This window comes from Pseudophryne corroboree, chromosome 7 (assembly GCF_028390025.1).
Source record: "Pseudophryne corroboree isolate aPseCor3 chromosome 7, aPseCor3.hap2, whole genome shotgun sequence".
NCBI lineage: Eukaryota > Metazoa > Chordata > Amphibia > Anura > Myobatrachidae > Pseudophryne > Pseudophryne corroboree.
The window spans coordinates 164,904,676-164,918,878 of NC_086450.1; positions in this window are offsets into that span (position 1 = coordinate 164,904,676).

The window sequence follows — 14,203 nt, forward strand, 5'->3', positions numbered from 1 at the left end:
GGGAGCGACCCGCCTCAGGCGCCTTTCACACCGCAGTCAGCAGCCCGGCATATTGCAGTGATGCGGAGGGGACGGCTCTTGGAGATTACATGATCTCCAAGCGCCGCCCATACATCGACCCGGCTCTGGTTCTCACCGCACAGTGAGCCGGGTTGAACTCGACCCGGTATTTTAACCCCAGCACCCTTTCACACATCACATGAACACGGGTTATGCGCGTTCATGTGTGAAAGGGGTATGTCAGTAGTGATAAGATGAGGAACAGGGGCTTTGTGAAGTCCACTTAATTCAAAATCCTTCTATTCTTAATTTGCGCAAAACCCCAAAATAACATGAGATGACCTGGGATTCAAGTATTAAAAGACCCATTTTTGTCCTCAATCACAATTACTGACCCTTGTGTTTAATTACAATCAGTACACGCCAATTTTCTTTTCTTTTTTATAATCTGTTTAAAACTGAAAAGTATAGATAGATAAATTAAAACATTATCCAGATTATTTCCCTTATCCAAATTTATTGCATTATCTATATCAAAAACACAAACTCTGTTGTTATGGGGCCCATTTAATCATTTATCATTGATCACATTTGCAATGCAATCTGGGTGCGATATTAGCCCCCAGGATTGCATTGAAGAATGAGATCACATCGGCCAGATGTATCATCTGGCACTGGCAGGGACAGGGGTACCATAAGCAGAGCCGGCCATAGGCATAGGCAAACTAGGCAATTGCCTAGGGCATTTGATATGCCTAGGGGCATCAGCAGCTTCTGCTGATTAAAATGATATGTGGCATGTCTATATTCTGTATGTAGCATTTCATATGCAGATACAGCCACAGTCTCACACAGTATATAGGTATGCTGCATATCGTTTTAATCAGCAGAAGCTGCTTGTGCATCCTAGCCACATAGCAATGCAAATAAGATGCATTTTCATCAAAAAATAGGTGTCCAACATTAGCATTGAGGCAAGATTTATGAGGACACATCTGTATCCAAGAAGAGGCAGAGGTCACAGTGTTAGTGGCAGTGTGAGTGCTGTGTGCATGTGAGTGGGTAGGTTGTGCAGTAGTGTTCAGAATATGTGTAAGGAGCATTATGTGTGTCATGTAAAAATGCATTAATAATGTGCAACATATGTGTAAGGGGCACTATGTGTGTCATTATATGTATAAGGGCATTAATAATGTGCAGCATATGTGTAACAGGGTACTACTGTATGTGTGTCATTATGTGTATAGGGACACTAATAATGTGCGGCATATGTGTAAGGGACATTATGTGTAAAAGGACATTAATAAAGGTTGTCATAATGCGTAAGGTGAATTATGTTTATAAGGACATTAATAATGTGTCTCATATGTGTAAGGGGCATTACTCTGTTTCATTATGTGTATAAGATGCTCTACTATGTGTCGTTGCGTATAGAAAGGGCACTACTGTGTCATCTAATGTGAATAAAGAGCAATAGGGTGTGGTGTAATGTGAATTTCAGTGTGATGTATTGTGAATAAGGGGCTCTACTGTGAGGAGTAACGTTTATAAGGTAAAGTGATACTACTGTGGGATGTAATATGAATTATGGACACTATCGCATGATCAAATGTGAATAAAGTTGCATTACTGTGCGGCAGGGCCGGCTCCAGGCCTACTAGCACCCTGAGCGAGAAAATTTAAAAGCGCCCCTCCACCCCCCCCATGCGCGCGCCGGAAAAGTGGGCATGGCCTCTGGAAAAGTGGGCGTGGCCTCGTAACTTCATATCAAACTATAAATATATTTTCACACAATTAGCAGCCTTACACATAGCCACGGTAGTGTTCCTTACACACAATGTCTCCAGTATAGTGCCAGATACACATAATGTGCAGTGCCAGATAGACATGACATGCCCCCCAGCAGTGCCAGCTACACATGACATGCCCCGCAGCAGTGCCAGCTAGACATGACATGCCCCGCATCAGTGCCAGCTACACATGACATGCCCCGCAGCAGTGCCAGCTACACATGACATGCCCCGCAGCAGTGCAAGCTACACATGATAGTGTTCACTTTTTAGGGCATGGTGCTGATCACAGGGAGGGCACATTTTTAAGTTAGGAGGGCAAAATGATGTACATACTGCTTGTTGTTCCCATACCTATATGCCAAAGCATGGACAGTGCGCGCCGAAGGCGCGCAGCAAAAATTAAGGGGAGTTACTTCGTGGGGAAGGTACGTGGCCACATAATAGTGGCAATTTGCATTACACCACACAGTAGTGCAGCTAATACACACTGCACCAGGTAGAACCTCCTATACACTTTGCGCCAGGCACAGCACTGAGACACATTGCACCAGGGAGAGCACTGAGACACATTGCCTAGCCACAGACGCCTAGCGGGAACACTACATGACATGCCCCCCAGCAGTGCCAGCTACACGTGACATGCCCCCCAGCAGTGCCAGCTACATGTGACATGCCCCCCAGCAGTGCCAGCTACACGTGACATGCCCCCCAGCAGTGCCAGCTACACGTGACATGCCCCCCCAGCAGTGCCAGCTACATAAATGGCCACACAGTGCCAGATATGCACCCACAGTTCAGATACAAAAATGCCCCCAAAGTGCCAGATACATAAATGCCCCCACAGTGCAGATATGCCCCCACAGTGCCAGATACATAAATGCCCCCACAGTGCCAGATACATAAGTGCCCACACAGTGCCAGATATGCCCCCACAGGGCCAGATACATAAATGCCCCCAGTGCCAGATACATAAATGCCCCCAGTGCCAGATGCATAAGTGCCCACACAGTGCCAGATACATTATTGCCCCCCACAGTGTCAGATACATTAATGCCCCCCACAGTGTCAGATACATTAATGCCCCCCACAGTGCCAGATACATTAATGCCCCCCACAGTGCCAGATACATTAATGCCCCCACAGTGCCAGATACATTAATGCCCCCACAGTGCCAGATATGCCCCCACAGTGCCAGATACATTAATGCCCCCATTGCCAGATATGCCCCCACAGTGCCTGATACATTAATGCCCCCAGTGCCAGATACATTAATGCCCCCAGTGCCAGATATGCCCCCACAGTGCCAGATACATTAATGCCCCCAGTGCCAGATATGCCCCCACAGTGCCAGATACATTAATGCCCCCAGTGCCAGATATGCCCCCACAGTGCCAGATACATTAATGCCCCCAGTGCCAGATATGCCCTCACAGTGCCAGATACATTAAATCCCCCACAGTGCAGATATGCCCCCACAGTGCCAGATACATAAATGCCCCCACAGTGCCAGATACATAAACGCCCCCAGTGCCAGATAAATAAATGCCCCCCGTGCCAGATATGCTCCTACAGTGCCAGATAAATAAATGCCCCCACAGCGCCTGATAAATAAATGCCTGTCACAACTGAGGGCCTGAGCTGACGGAAGGCAGCCTCAGTTGTAGGGGCTGAGATGTACCGGAACCTGGGAGGTTGTATCAGACCCCTGGACATGTAAGTAACATGAAGAGAAACCGCCCGAAGGCGTGACCACGACAACTTGAGTAAAAGTCAATGATATTTATTTATGACAAACTCCATGCATCACAGTAGCAGTAAAAGAAACATAAAAATCAGCAGAGAAATAATAATACAGTTCCTGGGTACTACAGGGTGGCAGGGGCCACAGAGCTCTGGTGGTATGAGACAGTTCTTATTATCTGCAAGTTGGAAAGTCCTTACCAGGCTCAACTGTAGCAATGAGGAAAGCCCAGGGTCGTACCAGCTGGTGTTCCAGGGGAAGCTGGACTGCTGTAGATAAAATGCTGCTGTGGGTACTGGTTAGAACCAGACAGGTGTTGGCACGGAGTGGATACTGGCTGGAACCAGTTAAATAATAAATAAAGTTTGAGAGCGATGCAATATAGATGAAATGTAGAATTTGAGAGCGGAGAAATAATAATACCGGTGGAGAGTGGTAAACTGCAGAAAGGACACCGGCCCTTTAAGAGAAGCTGTACACTGCTGGAAGCTGAGCTGGAAGCAGGTGATGTTGTAGCTGGAAACAGGTGAGTCCAGAATGGATCGGAGAGTCAGGCTACACCGCAGATGGAATGCTGGTGCGGGTCTCTATAGCAGAAGTCTGGAGACAGGAGCTGGAACCTGGAAGACAATCACAGGAGAGAGACAAACTGGAACTAGGTTTGACAACCAAAGCACTGACGCCTTCCTTGCTCAGGCACAACCTATTTATACCTGCAGCAAGGAAGGCATTGGCTAGGCAATTATGCAAATTAATAATACTGACAACGGATTGGTAGGAAAGATCAGCTGACAGAATCCAAGATGGCTGCGCCCATGCAGACACTTGGAGGGAAGTTTGGATTGTATTCCATGTGGTCTGGAAAACAGTAATGGCGGCGCCGGCCACCGGAGACAGGAGACGCCAGGCTGACAGATGCACATCCGACCACGCGGACACAGCGGAGGCCGCGGCTGACGTAATCGCCACTCTGAATGCAGAAGCTCAGGGACGGCGGCGGAGGCCGCGGGAGACGCCATGCCAGATGTATAAGGCGTTACTGTGACTGCGTCCAGAGAGACAGGAGAGGATGCGGGAATGTGCACATCAGGGTAACAGATGGGATCCGGTCCTGGAGCGCTGAGCCAGCCTTAGGAGGCATCTGATAGGTAAGAAATGGCGTCCAGATACCCGGATCGTGACAGCACCCCCCCCTTTAGGAGTGGCCCCAGGACACTTCTTTGGCTTTTGAGGAAACTTGGAATGGAATCTCCGGACCAAGGCAGGAGCATGGACATCAGAAGCATTGGTCCATGAACGTTCCTCAGGGCCATAACCCTTCCAGTCAATAAGATACTGAAGTTGACCGTAACGGTGACGTGAGTCCAGGATCTTGGCTACTTCATACTCAACGCCTCGTTGAGTTTGGACTTTCGGAGTTGGAGGAAGTGAGGAATGAAACCGATTCAAGATTAGCGGTTTCAACAGGGAAACATGGAATGTCCTGGGTATTTTTAAGAAGGGAGGCAACTGGAGTCTGTAAGCAACAGGATTGATGACTTGATCAATTTTAAAAGGACCGATGTAGCGAGGTGCAAACTTCATACTGGGAACTCTTAACCTCAAATTCTTCATGGATAACCATACCCGATCACCCACCTTGAGAGCAGGAACTGCTCGACGCTTCTTATCCGCAAACTTCTTGTACCTGAACGATGCCTTGAGCAGAGCTGATCGTACGCTCTTCCAGATATTGGCAAACTGATGCAAGGTGATATCCACTGCGGGAACAGAAGTTGCTGGAAGCGGTTGGAACTCAGGGACTTTAGGGTGAAATCCAAAGTTGGTGAAGAATGGTGTTGAAGAAGATGAAGAATGATACTGGTTGTTATGACAGAACTCGGCCCAGGGAAGTAATTGAACCCAGTCATCTTGAGAGGAGGACACATAGATGCGGAGGAAGGACTCCAAGTCCTGATTCACCCTCTCAGTTTGACCATTGGTCTGAGGATGGTAAGCCGTGGAAAACTTTAGCTTGACTTGGAGGACTTGACATAAACTTCGCCAGAATTTGGCTGTGAATTGAACTCCTCGATCTGAGATAATTTCTTCTGGAAGACCGTGGAGTCGAAAGATCTCTTGTATGAATACTTGAGCCAACTTGGAAGCTGACGGAAGACCGGTAAGAGGAATGAAGGGTTGCCATCTTGGTGAACCGGTCAACTACCACCCAGATGGTATTAAACTTGTTGCACATGGGCAAATCTGTAATAAAATCCATCGACAAATGGGTCCATGGTCGACGGGGAACAGATAGTGGAACCAGTTGCCCCGCAGGCGACTGGCGGGATACTTTATGTTGTGCACACTTTGGGCAAGATGCAATAAACTCCAAAACGTCCTTTTTCAGAGTTGGCCACCAATAGGACCTAGAGATAAACTCCAGGGTTTTTTGGATACCTGTATGTCCGGCAAAGCGGGAAGCATGGGCCCAATGCATGAGCTTCTTCCTTAGTGTCGGCTTCACAAAACTTTTCCCTGATGGGGGCGTAGAGTCCATCCCTACCGTGGAGAATGCCAACGGATTTATAATAGGATGCTTGTCTGAAGACTCTGACTCATTTTCTTGCTCCCATGAGCGGGAAAGGGCATCGGCCTTGCGATTCTGAGAGCCCGGACAGAACTGGAGTTTAAAGTCGAACCTGGAAAAGAAAAGTGCCCATCTGGCCTGACGAGGGTTGAGACATTGTGCGCCTTTCAGATATAGAAGGTTCTTGTGGTCTGTAAGGATGGTGATTGAATGAGAAGCTCCCTCCAACAGATATCTCCACTCCTCTAGAGCGAGCTTGATGGCTAGCAACTCCTGGTCGCCAATGGCATAGTTGCGCTCCGCTGGGGAGAACTTCCGTGAGAAGAAACTGCAAGGATGTAAATGGCCATCTTTAGCCCTCTGAGATAACACCGCTCCTACTCCAACGGAGGAGGCATCCACCTCTAAGATGAAAGGAGAGTCGATGTCAGGCTGTTTCAGGACAGGCGCAGAGATGAACCTCTGTTTTAAAAGATGAAAAGCTTGCATGGCTTCTTCAGACCACTTGGACGGGTTAGCACCCTTCTTGGTGAAAGCAGTAATAGGCGCCACAATGGTGGAAAAGTCTCGTATAAACTTTCGGTAATAATTGGCGAACCCTAAGAACCTCTGGACCCCTTTGAGGGTTAAGGGTACCGGCCAATTCTGGATTGCTTGTAGTTTCTCAGGATCCATCTCTAGTCCGGAACTGGACACAATGTACCCTAGAAACGGAATGGACTTGACTTTAAAGACGCATTTCTCTAATTTGCAATAGAGATGATTGACACGGAGACGGGACAGAACCTCCTTTACCCAAAAACGATGTTCCTCTAAATTGTTGGCAAAAATGAGGATATCATCTAGATAGACCACGACATGACGGTATAGAATGTCTCTGAAAATCTCATTGACGAAATGCTGGAAGACAGCTGGAGCATTGCTCAATCCGAAGGGCATGACGAGGTACTCATAATGTCCGTCACGGGTGTTAAATGCGGTCTTCCACTCGTCACCCTCACGGATCCGGATGAGATTGTATGCACCTCTCAAGTCCAGCTTTGTAAAGATGGTAGCTCCGCTAACTCTGTCAAAGAGCTCAGTAATCAGGGGTAAAGGATAGCGGTTCTTGATGGTAATGTCGTTCAAACCTCTGTAGTCGATGCACGGCCGCAGACCACCATCTTTCTTTTTTACAAAAAAGAAGCCTGCGCCGGCTGGAGAAGAAGAAGGTCGAATGAACCCCTTTGCTAGGTTCTCTTTAATGTATTCCTCCATAGAATGCGTCTCAGGCAGAGACAACGGATAAGTTCGGCCTCGAGGTGGAACCTTCCCTGGAACGAGATCAATCGGGCAGTCCCATTCTCTATGAGGAGGAAGGATATCAGCAGAAGCTTTACTGAACACATCCGTGAAATCTTGATATGGAGGAGGTGGAACATCAGACGACCTGGGGGAGGAAGAACAGACAGGCAACACTTTAAACAAACATGTCTCAGCACAGGAGGGACCCCATGCCAGAATTTGCGTAGTCGTCCAATCAATTGTGGGATTGTGAAGACGGAGCCATGGAAGGCCCAGGACCACAGGATGTGTGGCTCTTGGAATCACTAAAAGTGAAATAAGTTCGGAATGAAGAACTCCCACTCTCAGACGAACTGGTAGAGTCCTTAGAGCAACAACTGTATCAAAAATTTTACTGCCATCCACGGCAGTTAAGGAAAAGGAGGAAGGAAGTCTCTCGGTGGGTAGGGACCACCGTTTAACATAGGCTTCGGTAATAAAGTTCCCAGCTGCTCCGGAATCCAGGAGGGCAATGACGTTCTGATAACGTTGAGCAACTTGAAGCGAGACTGGGAGATTACAATCTTGAGGAGATGGAGAGGAGATCATTACTCCTAGCCGGCCCTCTCCTTGGCGAGCTAGGATTTGGAGTTTCCCGGACGTTTGGGACAGGCATTAATAGTGTGAGACGGAGCTGCACAATACAGACAGAGAGACTCAGAGAGACGTCTTCGGCGCTCAGCAGGAGTTAAACGGGAATGACCAATTTGCATGGGTTCATCTTTAGTTGGTGACAGTTGGCGAGGAGGAGGAGCAGAAGATTTTGGAGCAGATGATCTTCCACGCTCAGTTGCTCTCTCTCTGAAACGTAAGTCAACTTTCGTACAAAGTGAGATTAGCTCATCTAACTTGGAGGGTAAGTCTCTGGTAGCTAACTCATCTTTAATACGCTCGGATAAACCATGCCAGAATGTAGCATACAGGGCCTCGTCGTTCCATGCCAGTTCAGATGCCAGAATCTGGAACTGTATAAGATATTGTCCTACAGTACGTGATCCCTGGCGTAAACGGAGAATCTCAGACGAAGCTGAAGTTACCCGGCCTGGCTCGTCGAAGATGCGCCTGAATGTTGACACGAATGCAGTGTAAGAAGATAGCAGGGTGTCGGACCTCTCCCATAACGGTGATGCCCAGTCGAGGGCTGAGCCACTGAGAAGAGAGATGATGTAGGCAATTTTTGTACGGTCACTGGGAAAATTGCCAGGTTGTAGCTCAAACTGAATCTCACACTGGTTGAGAAATCCCCTGCAGAATCTTGGAGATCCGTCAAATTTTGCTGGCGTTGGAAGATGAAGACGTGGAGCAGAAACGGGTAAGGTGGGTGGGGTTATAGTTGGAGTCACTGTGGTTGACGCCCCAGATGCGCCTGATCCACGGAGAGTTGTCTGAATCCCATCCAGCCGAGTAGAGAGATCCTGGAGACAGCGGATGATGTGGCCCTGTGCAGCCTCCTGATGTTCAAGTCGGGCTGCCAGTTCTTGCATCGGCCTGGCCGCTTGATCCTGGTCTCCGGCTGGATTCATTTGGTCAGTGCTTACTGTCACAACTGAGGGCCTGAGCTGACGGAAGGCAGCCTCAGTTGTAGGGGCTGAGATGTATCGGAACCTGGGAGGTTGTATCAGACCCCTGGACATGTAAGTAACATGAAGAGAAACCGCCCGAAGGCGTGACCACGACAACTTGAGTAAAAGTCAATGATATTTATTTATGACAAACTCCATGCATCACAGTAGCAGTAAAAGAAACATAAAAATCAGCAGAGAAATAATAATACAGTTCCTGGGTACTACAGGGTGGCAGGGGCCACAGAGCTCTGGTGGTATGAGACAGTTCTTATTATCTGCAAGTTGGAAAGTCCTTACCAGGCTCAACTGTAGCAATGAGGAAAGCCCAGGGTCGTACCAGCTGGTGTTCCAGGGGAAGCTGGACTGCTGTAGATAAAATGCTGCTGTGGGTACTGGTTAGAACCAGACAGGTGTTGGCACGGAGTGGATACTGGCTGGAACCAGTTAAATAATAAATAAAGTTTGAGAGCGATGCAATATAGATGAAATGTAGAATTTGAGAGCGGAGAAATAATAATACCGGTGGAGAGTGGTAAACTGCAGAAAGGACACCGGCCCTTTAAGAGAAGCTGTACACTGCTGGAAGCTGAGCTGGAAGCAGGTGATGTTGTAGCTGGAAACAGGTGAGTCCAGAATGGATCGGAGAGTCAGGCTACACCGCAGATGGAATGCTGGTGCGGGTCTCTATAGCAGAAGTCTGGAGACAGGAGCTGGAACCTGGAAGACAATCACAGGAGAGAGACAAACTGGAACTAGGTTTGACAACCAAAGCACTGACGCCTTCCTTGCTCAGGCACAACCTATTTATACCTGCAGCAAGGAAGGCATTGGCTAGGCAATTATGCAAATTAATAATACTGACAACGGATTGGTAGGAAAGATCAGCTGACAGAATCCAAGATGGCTGCGCCCATGCAGACACTTGGAGGGAAGTTTGGATTGTATTCCATGTGGTCTGGAAAACAGTAATGGCGGCGCCGGCCACCGGAGACAGGAGACGCCAGGCTGACAGATGCACATCCGACCACGCGGACACAGCGGAGGCCGCGGCTGACGTAATCGCCACTCTGAATGCAGAAGCTCAGGGACGGCGGCGGAGGCCGCGGGAGACGCCATGCCAGATGTATAAGGCGTTACTGTGACTGCGTCCAGAGAGACAGGAGAGGATGCGGGAATGTGCACATCAGGGTAACAGATGGGATCCGGTCCTGGAGCGCTGAGCCAGCCTTAGGAGGCATCTGATAGGTAAGAAATGGCGTCCAGATACCCGGATCGTGACAATGCCCCCACAGTGCCTGATAAATGAATGCCCCCACAGTGCAGATATGACCCCACAGTGCCTGATAAATAAATGCCCGCACAGTGCCTGATAAATGAATGCCCCCACAGTGCAGATATGACCCCACAGTGCCTGATAAATAAGTGCCCGCACAGTGCCTGATAAATGAATGCCCCCACAGTGCAGTTATGACCCCACAGTGCAGCCCCCACATAATGCCATCCATAATGCCCCCAATACCTGCTGCGCTGGGAGGGAGAGGAGTGCTGCTGTCTGAGGGAGCAGGGCCGCGGGCGGTGTGGCGGCGGTGCGGGTGGTGTGCGCTATGTGCGCTGCGCTGGCGTCTGACGTCAGATGCCGGCGCCGCACAGCGCACAAGGACACAATAGGCAGGGCAGCGCAGCACAGGGCCGGCTCCAGGAACGAAAATGGCGGCGCCAGCGCGCGGCGCCCATTAAGGGTGGCGCCCCGCGCGGCCGCTTAATTCGAACGTGCCTGGAGCCGGCCCTGCTGTGTGGCGTAATTGGAATTGGGGGTACTATTGTGTGGCCATGCCCCTTGCCAGCAAAAACACACCCCTTTTTGGGCTGTGTGCCAAATGTGTGAACTGTTCCTATTTAAAATATAGGGTGTAAAAACACCAAAATAAGGACTGTTATGGGTGATGGGTGATGGTGCTGGGAAAGAGGTGCAAGGTCAGAGGCAGAACTAGCGGTGGTGCTAGGGGGCACCAGACAAAATCTTGCCTAGGGCATCATATTGGCTAGGGCCGGCTCTGACCTTAAGGAGACCATCTCTGCCATGTGCCGGGTATAGTGCTGGGGCTGCTGCTTAAGCACGGTACCCACGGACCGCACCTGCACAGCAGCCTCTGCAGGCTACAAATGCGAAGTGTAGCACTTAAGCTACAATGGGCTACCGCCAGTTTCAGAGGGTGGTAGCTGCAGGGGCTAATACTGTGAATACTTTGCATTCCAGATATTGATAAATCTGGAAGTACCGCTTCCCCTATAAAAACACATGAGGAATGCTGCTGCCGGTGGTAATGGAGGGAGCACAACAAGTATCGGAGGTATCTGCTGCTTCCTACGTACATTCCAGGGTTACTTAATATTTGTGGCTAACCCCCGAAAAGGGGTGTTTCGGGGGAAATAGCGGAAAATATTGTTGGATAAATGGTTCCCTATATGAGGTACACAGCTTTCTCTGTGAGACATGAAGCTCTGTCTCTGTGATTTGTTGTCCTTCTCATCATTTACTTCTCATCTTTTACTTTTACTGTTTCTAAATGTAGTGCAAACTCTCTGCTTTTCTGCTCGACTCTGTAACGACAACCTCCCCTCCTGCACTTCCGTTTCTACTGCTCTCTCCCTGGTGCCTCTTTTGCAGGGATTTGATGTTATTCCCGAAGTCTTTGCTCATGCTAGTAAGTGTCATTTTTTACATCATAATCAGTGATGGAAAGCCCATGCCGCTTATTCCTCCTCCCCTGTCACCGAATTACAGATAGTGTAATAGATAACATTACTATCTCACAGCACTGAGGTCATGGGTTCAATTCCTACCCTGACTCTTACTGTGAGGAGTTTGTATATTCTCCTCGTGCTTGCAAGGGTTTCCTCTCACACTCCAAAAATATACCAGTAGGTTGATTGGTTCCTGAAAAAAATAAATGAACCCTAGTGTGTGCATGTACAAGTGTTTAGGGCAGACTAGGTGGGCCAAGTGGTTCATAACTGCCGTCAAAATTCTATGTTTCTGTGTAACTCCCACTACCTGGACTTCCTATGCTAGTAAGAAATGTATCTAGGTGCTACAATAATAATAACACTTAGGGGGTCATTCCGAGTTGATCGCTAGCTGCCGTTGTTTGCTGCGTAGCGATCAGTGGAAAAAAAGGCTAATCTGCGCATGCGTATGCACCGCAATGCGCACACGCGTCGTACGGGTACGAAGTCCATTGTGGTTTTGCACTGGTTCTAGCGACGATTCCAGTCGCACAGCTGAACGCAAGGAGATTGACAGACAGAGGGCATTAATGGGTGTCAACTGACCGTTTTCTGGGAGTGTTTGGAAAAATGCAGGCGTGGCCGGGAGTTTGCTGGGCGGGTATCTGACGTCATTACCGTGTCACTCATCACAGCAATCATCACACAGAATAAGTAACTACAGGGCTGGTCTTGTTTTGCACAAAATGTGTTTGCAGGCGCTCTGCTGCACAGACGTTCGCACTCCTGCAAAGCGAAAATACACTCCCCCGTGGGCGGCAACTATGCGTTTGCATGGCTGCTAAAAACTGCTAGCGAGCGATCAACTCGGAATGACCCCCCTAGTTCCTAGTTTCCATTGTCTGGCAAAGATTTGAAATGTTTTGCCCCTGGAAATGTCCCTTTGTCACACACGGTGAGATCCTTGCTATGTCCGATTTTGACTCTGCGATTTCCCTTGGACTCCCCCAGAGCTCAGAAGGACAGATTTTAACTATCTGTACTTGAGATTTTGTCTGTGTACAATTTTGACTAAGTGCCAATTTTGACTATACTTTGTATTAGATAATATACTAAGATAGTCAAGATTGACTTGCCTGCACAGTCTATCTAGCCTTGCGATATCGACCCTGCGGGACCGCGCATCGGGATCGAATAGGTAGCGCAAGCTGCCTAACACCTTGTGATTTCCACTAACTTCCCTTGCGATTTTGACTATATAGTCAAAATCGAAAAGATATACTGTATCTCACCTTGTGTACACACCTTTAATGCAATTCTGATTAACTTTTCCTTAGGCTTTGTAATGAACATAATAATAAACCTTTATTAACAGGGTTATGTGAGCCATACATAAGACCAACTTTACTTCAACCATCCAACTGACCAACCATCTAACTTATCTGTCCAACTACAACACTGCCCCACACAACCAACTTTTTCATCAGACCAGCCAACTTCTCTCCAGCTTGTGATGTCACAGAAGTAGGCAGCCAGTGCCTGACAACTTCTACATGTTTTACAAAAATATTTGTTTGGTAAAAACTGGAATATGTATGTGTATTTATTTAGTATTTATTTATTACTTTTAATTTAAACTGAGAGTATTGGTGAAATGTAATAGTGGCACAAGCTGTTGCATCATTGTATGGTGGCACAAGATGGCATGTAATAAATCCATGTGAAATACAGTATGGGTTAGGGTGCAGCAATTTTGAGGCTCACAGGCTGGAGTATAATCTTTTAGGGGGGGTGGCGGGTGGTGAGCTGTCTGGTATATAAAATTATTGCCGAGGTGGAGGCCATAATAACCATTTTTTGGGTGGCAGAGTTTGGCATGTAATCGTTTTCAGGGGTAAACAGCTAGTGAGCAGTAATTTATAGTGATGCAGGCTGAAAGACTGGTGTAGATATTTTGTGGGGGTGAAGGTTGTTTTTTTAATAATACTTGGTCAGTGCAAGCTGTTGGACACTGGCTGTGTATGGTGTTTGGTCATCTGGGTTGTACAATATATTATAGGCAGAAATCCTTTTCTTGCTTTTATTAGATGCTATGTGGATACCTGCTAATGTTCATAGCCCTATCTCTAAATATAGTTAGTGGTAAGGGTATCCGGCTGGATGCGCTGTCCTTTGTTTATTACTCTGCAGCCTAATCCATATATGACAGCCCCCTTCACCACTCCCTATGAAATATGATTGTACTTCTATTTGATGTGTAGCTTCTTATATATATATAGAACCACAGGTCTTCATTACATACATAATGACAGGTCTAGTACACATAAACAGAGGAGTATTGCAGAATGGCTACTATTCTGATACATGACATAGTTACTATTTTGTTATTAAAAGTATGCATACAAAGGATCAAACACTCATATCATGGACGCGTTAAAGGCATGCAGCCATGACATGTCAGTACTAATCTGCAAACAAATTTTTT